Genomic DNA, 10,193 nt, shown 5'->3' on the forward strand with positions numbered 1-10,193 from the left:
TCCTCCTCCTGCTGCTCCTCCTCCTGCTCCTCATCCTCCTCCTCAGCAGCCTCCTCCTCCTCCTCATCCTCATCTGAGGTCCAAGGTGAAAGGAAATGAATGTTTTCCATTCTGTTTGCAGATGCCTCCTCTGGGGAAGCGCTCATTGTAAGCAGGGAGAGGTTCTTCCCAGGAGGTCCCACAGTTGATGGAGTCAAGCTGTAGCACCTCGGACTTCGGAAGGCCTTCTAAAAGTGCTCAGAGACCTTTTAAAGCCACGGTCTGGCACCTGCGTGTAAGCCTTGCTGCAGTGAACGAGGTCTTGTTAGACCTGCAGCAGTGAGGAGGCCACCCATGAGTCAACCCACTAAGTTTACCTGGCGTGGTTCAGAAGTTGTGTGAAGCACACCGAAATGATGGTAAATTCAAGAGGGCCTCTCAAAATAGGATTAGAGAGGCCCTTAACAAGCATTTGCAGTAGTTAATTAACGCTATGGCCAGCTGGAGGCGGGAGCGTTTCCCAACCGCCAAAACCGGCACCAGCGAAATCCCACGGAGGCGGGTTGGAGTCGGGTTTCTGACCCAACCTCAGTAATTCGAATTTTCCCGCCTTTCCCGACTCCAAACCCGCCTCCTCCAGCATCAGAAAATCACCCCCTGAGAGACCAACAGACAAAGACAGAAACAATGTACTCAGGAAATGGGTAGAAACCAGAGGTAGTATTCTTGAATAACTAAAAAAAAAGAAACTGAATGACTCATTGGGAATTATCAAAGAACTCGCCAAGGAATCATGAGGCTGATTTTCATTTATAGTTTAGATCAGACAGGCAGTGGACAGGGTGTCTACCACGCCTGCGCAATGATGTTGGCGTGAGATCCAATCCATTTTCATGGTGGGGCCTTATTTTAATATTCCTATGTTACTAACATGTAAATGCCACAGGCATTGCTCCAAGGACCCAGTAGCAATACAGAAATAAAATTAATGACCTCACCAGAGCTATTAAGGTAAGCCTTTCCTTCACATCCCACCTACAGCCCTGCACCACCCTAGTTTAGCTCCAGCACAGAAATTGGCACCCTGTGTCCTATAGTGAGTTAGAGGGGTCTGGAATGGGTAAATAAGTGAGCAGAAGCAAGTACAGGTAGAAAGGACGGTTCAGGAAACAGCACATCGGCGGGTGAGCTTGCATCCTAGCTCTGCTGCAGGGGACAGAGATGCAGACTTCAGGGGCCCCGTCTTAAAAATAAGGATGATTTCTGTGCACTAATAATTGTTCAACACATTGGAGCTTCTACAGCAAGTTAGACAGTATGAAAGAGCCCATAACCAGCTTATGTGGGCTTCTGTCACATGGCATCAACACACATTTATCCATTGTGCATCTGGTCACCTTATGGACGCTGCAGCGGAGCCCTCCATGCAGGTGTCTCTGGCACTAGTTATGCCATCCATGCTCTGGGTTCGACCATCTCCTCTTCCCTGAACAAGCTGGGTACCGAACAGAAAGAGGCCTCAAACAGATCGTGGGTCAACGACAGTCTGTTCTGTAGATCAGTGAGAGTGCTGAGCCACAGTTCTCTTGGGAGTGGCAATGGTGCAGTGGGAGTGGCACATGTTGCCCCCTCTCTCAATGGATTGATCAGCTGAAGCACTCTTCGGTAGGCTGCTGGACATTCTCTGGCTGCAGGCAACTTTTGGAGCCCTCCCACTTCCTCACCATCCTCAATGTCATCTCCCTCTTCATGCTGAAGGTCCTCCTCCAATACTCGCTCCATGTGCTATCCCTGTTGCAGTGTAAAATTATGCAGCATACAGCAAACCATTATGATTCAAAACATTCTTTGTGGATTGTATTTCAGCCCACCACCAGACCTGTCCGGGCAGTGGAACCTTTGCAGAGCTTGTGATGTCTCCTTGTGATAATCCTTCAGCAAGGCTAAATTACTAAAGTAACAGCAGTCTGATTGAATTTTTATACAAAACAAGACCTAAATGATAGTGGGTTGGATGGGCTCTACTGACATTCTTATGATCTCGTGACCGCAAACTGATATCGCATGGGACAACTGCCCTGTCATATGAAATATTCTGAAACATAAACAATTTGATAACTGAAATAAACAACTAATCAAGTCTTTACAAAACAGCAATGAATATTTCCAACATCAACATATCACAGCACCTATAAGGTGAACGTGCATTGTATGATATTAGCATACAAACATATTGATATATTTGTATGACATTGCGTTATCCGCTACTTTAACAGAGGCACTAACACCTTTTTTTAAATAGGTTAATGCCTCCATTAATATAGCACACAAAGAAATAGGATACGAATGCTAATATCACATGTGATTTCACCCAGTAGTTTTGTTATATTAATGAATTTTAAATAGCCCTTTTCCAAAATCTGAATAACTGATATCATAAAACATTCTGCCTGAATGGCTCTGTTGCTTGTTCCTAGTCATAGGCTCTCCTAAATCAGCAAGAACAAACTTCCCTTTGATGACTGTATGCGAGCAAGAGAGAGGTGAAGAGGTGAATTCCTGTGAAAATGACTAGCTTTTATTTTACGCATTAAAACTGCATCACTATGCAACTTTGCTCCTGCATTTGTTATGCAGTCTCACTCAACTTGATTAGCTGTCTGTAGGGGCTTAAAAGCCATGTGACATCAAACTGTGTTTCCAAGTATAAGTCTTAGCCAAGCACTAGCTATTTCTTGGATAAAGGAAACTCCAGGGAAAGGTGTGCACTTAAAGCTCTAGTACCATTCAGTCACTCTGAATAATATACATGCAAATAGTGACTTTAAAATACTTAAAACAAAATACTGTAGATGCTGAAAATCTGAAACAACAGAAAACACTGGAAACACTCAGCAAGTCAGGCACAGCATCTGTCGAGAGAAACGGATTTAACGTTTCAGTAACCTTAACGTCTTCAAACCTTAAGCACAGCTCTCATATTCTCTCTGACAGTAGATGATGATAAAGTGGAGTGGGTGTACCAGCGCTTCCAGGGATGAGGGATGGAGCGGGTGGGATCTTGGGGTGGGGATTTCTCATCGGTGACCACTGGCTGGGTGGTCTGCACCCACGTGTTGACTTGCTAATTTTTTTTTTCTTCCATCAGTCTCCTGGGCCACTGGAGCTTGCTTCACTTTGCCAGGTCTTCATGTTCCCTCTCTCCAACTTAACTAACCTACTTTAATTATGCACACATCCTTAAATGGTTCTCATCACGCCTCCTTTTGCTATTATCCAGTGGCTCAGCAGCATGTAAAGGTATTGCATGGTGTGTTACTGAGCTTTACAGACAAGGAAAGACCTGGGGTTGATCCTTGGCCTGTGCTGCTTGAACTTTTCTCAGCTGTGGTGTTGGTGGGAGTGCTAGGATTGGCCCCAGCACCCCTGAGAAAGAGAGGGAAAAATTCACTCGAGTTTCTGCTCCAGATTACTATCCAGTGATGCCTTCCAGAAAAAATGCCTGTGTGGACATCAATTTAAGGAATTGGTCTTGGCTCTGATGTTCACTGTGCTCGAGTATCCTGCTGACACTCGGGCCCCGATATTAATCTGAAGGTGGCTTCCGTGTGGGAGGGTGGAATTGCGTAGGGGAAACCCGGAAATCAACTGAACGGGTCGGATTCTGCGATCTCAACTTAATTGAACCAATTAATTTTGACTTCCAGGTTTCGTGTCTCCAAGCTGCTCAGTGGGTGTGATGCGCACCCGTATGACGTGATCTCACCTATAGTTAAAGGGACAGTGCACAACTGGAAAGAAATACTTACATTTATATAGCGCCTTTCACGACCACTGGACGTCCCAAAGTGCTTTACAGCCAATGAAGCACTTTTTGAAGTATAGGCACTGTTGTAATGTTGGAAAATTGGTGGTGTTCAGGATGAATGGTGGAGATAGAACATGAGCAGCACCCAGATTCAATGACGCATCCCTGAAAGTACTGCTGGGTGCAGCCAGGAGCAGGAGGGACATACATTTCCTCAGCAGTAGAAAGACATGCATTTATATAGTGACTTTCATGACCTCAGTACGTTCTAGCCAACAAAGTACTTTTGAAGTGTGGTCACTGTTGTAATGTAGGAAACGCGCAGCCAATTTGCACACAGAAAGCTCCCACAAGCAGCAGTGACCCCTTACCAGATAATCTGTTTTTAGTGATGGAAGGAAGAAACTTACGGCTCTCACCAAGAAGGCATGGCTGGAAGTAGCTGAGGTGAGCAGCAGGAGCATTTTGCCCAGGTTTTGGATAAAATGCAGGAAGTGGTTTAATGACCTAAGCAGGTCAGGAAAAGTGAGTACATTTGCTGATTCACCTACATCCTGTCCTTTAAGCCCATGTCCCCTTTGACTCTGTCTTGCTAACCATTCTCCATCACATCACTCCTCACACCCACCCAACTTTCAGCAGCACCAAGCCTTCACTTTCTATGGACTTCATCACCTCCCCATTTATCCATCCACCTTTGTCACTCACCTCAATCTTTATGCAATGTGATGTATGTGTCTTATAGTCACCCTCACCGAATGCACTGCATCCATCGGGTGAATACCTGACCTTCACTCACAGATCTGTTTCTTCCCCTTGTAGGAGAAGAGAGCACAAAATGAAAGGGAGAGAGGCAGGACTGGATATGGCCCACCACAAATAGTCAGCTCACAGATGCAGAGGAGGATGTCATGGAGATAAGTGATACATCTGCGTCCCGCTCAGTCAGAGATGGACAGGCAGGTAGCTTGAAGATATTTGGCGACATAGAAACATAGAAACATAGAAGATAGGAGCAGGAGAAGGCCATTCGGCCCCTCGAGCCTGCTCCACCATTCAATGAGATCATGGCTGATCATCCAAATTCAGTACCCTGTCCCTGCCTTCTCTCCATATCCCTTGATCCCTTTAGCCTTAGGAAATATATCTAACTCCTTCTTGAATATATTTAATGAATTGGCCTCTACTGCCTTCTGTGGTAGAGAATTCCACAGGTTCACCACTCTCTGGGTGAAGAAATTCCTCCTCATCTCTGTTCTAAATGGCTTACCCCTTATCCTTAGACTGTGACCCCTGGTTCTGGACTCCACGGCCATCAGGAACATCCTTCCTACATCTAGTCGGTCTAGTCCTGTTAGAATTTTATAAGTTTCAATGAGATCCTCTCTCATTCTTCTAAACTCCAGCGAGTATAAGCCCAATCGACCCAATCTCTCCTCATACGTCATTCCTGCCATCCCAGGTATCAGCCTGGTGAATCTTCGCTGCACTCCCTCCATGGCAAGAACATCCCCCTCCATGGCAAGAACATCCTTCCTCAGCTAAGGCGACCAAAACTGCACACAATACTCAAGATGTGGTCTCACCAAGGCCTTGTACAACTGCAGCAAGACATCCTTGTTCCTGTACTCGAACCCTCTCGCTACGAAGGCCAACATACCATTTGCCTTCTTAACCGCCTGTTGCACCTGCATGTTTACCTTCAGCGACTGGTGCACAAGGTCACACAGGTCTCGTTGCACTTCCCCTTCTCCCAATATATTGCCATTCAGATAATAATCTGCCTTCCTGTTTTTGACACCAAAGTGGATAACCTCGCATTTATCCACATTAGATTGCATCTGCCATGCTTCTGCCCAATCACCCAACCTGTCCAAATCATACTGGAGTTTCTCAGCATCCTCCTCACAGCACACACGCCCACCCAGCTTTGTGTCGTCTGCAAACTTGGAGATATTACATGACAGAATTACAAATATCTCTGACACACATATGCGGACTTCATTTCATCAATAACTGAACGATGAAAAGACTGAGTATGGTGATTGTCAAGATTGTGACTTTGCCACAACTAAATCATATCCCTTTCTTTTTTCTTCCAGGGCCTTGACGTGTACAGCAAGTGTCACAGGACATCCATGAGGACGATTCCTCAAAGGACCTCATTCCTTCTGAGTGTGCACCATCGCAGGACGTACAGCCCTGCAGCAGTGCAAATACTCGCACTTTGGTGGGTCCATTTAGACAGTTAGTTGGGTTTTCAACCGGTGATTCACACCTCATACGTGAGCATGAGCAGACACTGGTGGCAGGGACAGCTGTGGAGAGTCCAATCCTCTCCAAGCACTGCTCAGCTCGACACAGATGCTGAACACCGGGGGCTAGCATTGAGAAGGAGAATGCCAGAGGTGCATCAGCAACTTAGCTAGTTACTCACAGACATGCCACGCATGCTGTCCATAATAATGGAAAGGATGGAGGCGTCCAACTTGATCGCTAGTGCATTGGTGGCAATTGCGAGAATGCCTGCCATGGAGAAGTGGCTGCCTCCATGGAGCTTTAAGCACAGCTCTCAAATGAGTCCATGCAGGCCATTACCACGGCCGTGCAGACTTTGAATGCCAACTTGTCTGCCACCTTAAACAGGATCACAGATACCACATCTGTGCCCTTGCAATGCGTCAGTGATCTCCACCAAGCTGGTCTGCAGCAGAGTGGTAGGAGTGATGATGGCGAAAGGGGCCAGGAAGAGGGGTGATGGTGAAAGGGGCCATGGAAGTGGGAAATCCATTCAAAGTGCTCCCACTTCTCAGCCACTGCTCCCCACTCAGCCAGTACCAGACATGCTGCCTCATCTTGCGATGGCCGAGTCTGCCTCTTCACAGGCGCAGGAGGAGCAGTATTTGGCGGGGCCCTCAGGGGCTCCAAATCCCAGAGGGTGTAGGCCAAAATCATCTCAGCAGTCAGGGCAGGGATTTGAGCAGCCTAACTCTACCTCTACTGAAGTCACACAGGATGTACCACGCAGAAGCGGTAGGAAGCGTAAGTTCAAGAAATTGTAATTCACCAAGGATATGCACATGGGTGTTTGACAAAATGTTTTTATAACAACACATAAAATTGATTAGCACCATTTCCACGTCTTGCCCATTATTGCGTCCTGAGTGCCAACTCGTCCTTTCACTTGTTTCATGATGAATGTCAATACATGACGGGACCCACTGGGCGGATGTGCAATGGATAGATGAGTGGTTGAGGGACTGTTTAGTGCAAAGGCAAGGGGGGGTCCTGGTGGTGGGAGCGGACCGCAGGATTTCATATCTTATGTTTTACACTAGAAGAAATGTTGCGATATTAGAGCATCCCAGGCAGCAATGTAAGCAGCTGGTCTGGCGATGAGCGCCCCATCTGCATCCTCTTCCCCCTGCCCCTGCTCCTCTAGGAAACCTGTGCTGCACAAGTTAAATTCGGAGTGATGTTTAAACCAATTTGCAAAGACCTCATTAACGTCTCCTAAGGACGTTAATTGCACCAATAACTTGCTGCTCGCCTGCAATAATTAAATCCCTAACTTCGGTGAGTAGGTTTCTCGCCAGCATCCAAACATGTTAAACCCGGAAGTGCACACGTTGGAGCCGGGTTGCGCTCCTGATTGAAAAACCAAAAATTTTAACGCCCCACCCACCCCCAACCCACCCGTTCTTGGGGGTTAAAATTCCCCCTGCTCTATCTAGGCTTACATCTGAAGAATGATGAGCTACCAGAGGATGGTTAACGCCTGTGGAATCATACCCCAGCCTGGCACAGTGCTTTCAGAAGGGGGAGAAAAAAAATGAGACTGTTCTTAAAGTGATGGACTATCAACTGACCACTCACCTTGTTAGAGATTTGGCACTTTTGCTTATTTAAAGTCCAGAACATGTGTCCACCTTGCATAAATGCTGGATATTCCAGCTTTGCCTTGATATGAATGTGCTTTCACTGCACACCAAATATAAGAAAATGGATCACTGGGCTCGAGCGCAAATAAGAATAAGGACATAGTATATTTTTTAGGAACAGGAACAGCCTATTATGCTCAAGAAGCCTTTTTCTATCTTTATATGATTTAAACCAACAACCAGGAAGGTTCCAGGTTTGAGCCCAAAACTGTGCTGAGTTCACAGTTTTCAGCCAAGGCAGCAGTGGAGGTGTTCGAATTGATTATGGTGCCCCAGGGCTAAAGAAGGAAAAATTCTGCTCGGGTTCCAACTCTTAATTGTCAAGTTTGGCTTTTTTTGAAGCCCCCACATTCACCATCTGAATTCACTCATGAAGAATGATCAGTTGGATGAAATGCCAAAGGGTGACCATTTAAAAACATATATTTGAAGTAAGCATTCGTGAAGGTGAATTACAACTCAAAATATATGGGTTCCTGCACACTGTCAGCATGAACTGAAAAATTATTGGCTGCAGGCCCACAACTTTCTGATGCTCACTTACACGGTGCAAGGACTCAGAAAAACAACACTTTAAAATCTTTCTTTTTAAATCTCATCCATCTAACCTCGAGGGAACTAGTTGGAATGGGTGTCATTCCATCTGTTGTCCTGTGTGATTGACAGGATTGGTGAATAAAATGAAAAACCTGCGACTAGCAGACTACTCTCTGTACATGCCACAATTCATGAGTGTAAAATGGACATGTAGCTTCCATTATAATATAATAAATAAATTATAATTCTGTCTCAGTTGTCACCCTTAGAAAACATGTTTTCCATGTTCATGGTACATAGGTTTCTACACAAAGGACAACGCCCTTCCATTACAACGCTCACACATAACAGTCATTTATTATGCAGTGTTGGCTTAGATTCAAATCTACCAGTTCCCAATTCTTGAAAGGATTCTTTCTCAGTCCCTTTTTGGTTACTCTGTTGTTTTGCCCAGTCACTCAATGTGTCAGCATGTTTAACTATCCAGATCCCTGTAACCACTTCCTTCCTAAGCTGGGACTCTCACAGGAGTTTTCCAGTTGGTCAGGTCCCCACTTTCCATGGTTTTCTTGTTCAACTCTCTTATTATAATGTCCCTCTTTTGATTAACAATAGCTTATATTTTTAATGGCTCAAATTGCCCATGGTAGCCTAGTTCTTCAGCCTCTTATCTGCTCAAGCATATTTCTCATAGCAGTTTTTCTCTTAGCAAGGCCAATCATGGCAATTTCACTTACAACAGTGGGATCTTTCAACAGCAGTAAGTCCACACATCCCAGTTTTTCTCCTGCTCAAGTCCCTCCCTGCAGCTTTCCTCTTGGTCAGCTTCCTCATGGCAACTTCTCTCTAGTTCAGATCACACATGACCGGACACAAGACTTTGCCTACTTAGTGAATCATAGAAGTTCATGGCACAGTGTATGTGCTGGCCGAAAAAGAGCGATCCAGCCTAATCCCACTTTCTAGCTCGTGGTCTACAGCCTTGCAGGTTGCGGCACTTCAAGTGCATATCCAAATACTTTTAAAATGTGATGAGGGTTTCTGCCTCTAACACCCATTCAGGCGTGAGTTCCAGACCTGCAGCACCCTCTGGGTGAAAACATTTCCCCTCAACTCCCCTCTAATCCTTCTACCAATTACTTGCCCCCTGGTTATTGACCTCTCTGCTTCCTATCCACTCTATTTACGCCATTAAAATTTTCTACACCTCAATTAAATCTCCCCTCAGCCTCCTGTAAGATTCGCAAAATTTCTGCATTTCCCCGAAGGCTGTAATTAATAAACAGGACCCTGCGTGGACATTGTAAATCAAAAAGGGGCACCAAAGATGGCGTCTGTGCCTCATGGCAGAAAGCCTGTGGGATTTTAAAATGGACCCTGCAACGCATGCAGCTTGTGGGGAAATCGAAACCAAAGCTGCAGGTTTTCAGTGAAGAGAGACTTTGTATTTTGCAACCAGACAGGACTCTGAATTATGCATTAGACCGAATTGGAGACAAATCTAAATTCATCAAACAGTCTACATATATTATCGGAAACAGATTAACACAGCCATCGAAGCTGGACAGGCCCATCAAGGAACTTTCATGACAATGCAAGACAATTATCGGGCCGGTAGATGTGATTACCAGCCATCTAAAAACAGTTAGTATGGATTGCTACCATTATTTAAAATAGCCCGCCAAAATTAAGACAAAGAACTAACCTGATTTGGCGTGCAGATAAGGGCTTTCGAAAAAGGTATAATTGAAGGCCCCCGGGTAGCAATCGCTCTCTCTCTCTCTCTCTGTGTGCTGGTGCTGCTGCTCTTCGGCCCCTCGCCCTCGTGGCTACCACTCTTTCCCCGCCCCGTGCTTATCCCCTGGCCTTTGCCCGTGCCTTTTTCCCACTCCATCTGGACTTGCCCCAGCACCGGGTCGGGTGGACAC

General features: G+C 45.8%; 1 pseudogene; it reads left to right on the top strand.

The window, feature by feature from the left end:
• Positions 1–392: 392 nt before the first annotated feature.
• On the top strand, positions 393–6,849 carry LOC147125124 (uncharacterized; annotated as a pseudogene).
• The last annotated feature ends 3,344 nt before the right edge of the window (positions 6,850–10,193 follow it).

The sequence above is a fragment of the Somniosus microcephalus genome, chromosome 1, assembly GCF_052327205.1.
Source record: "Somniosus microcephalus isolate GS21.2 chromosome 1, FLI_Smic_1.0, whole genome shotgun sequence".
NCBI classification, from domain to species: domain Eukaryota; kingdom Metazoa; phylum Chordata; class Chondrichthyes; order Squaliformes; family Somniosidae; genus Somniosus; species Somniosus microcephalus.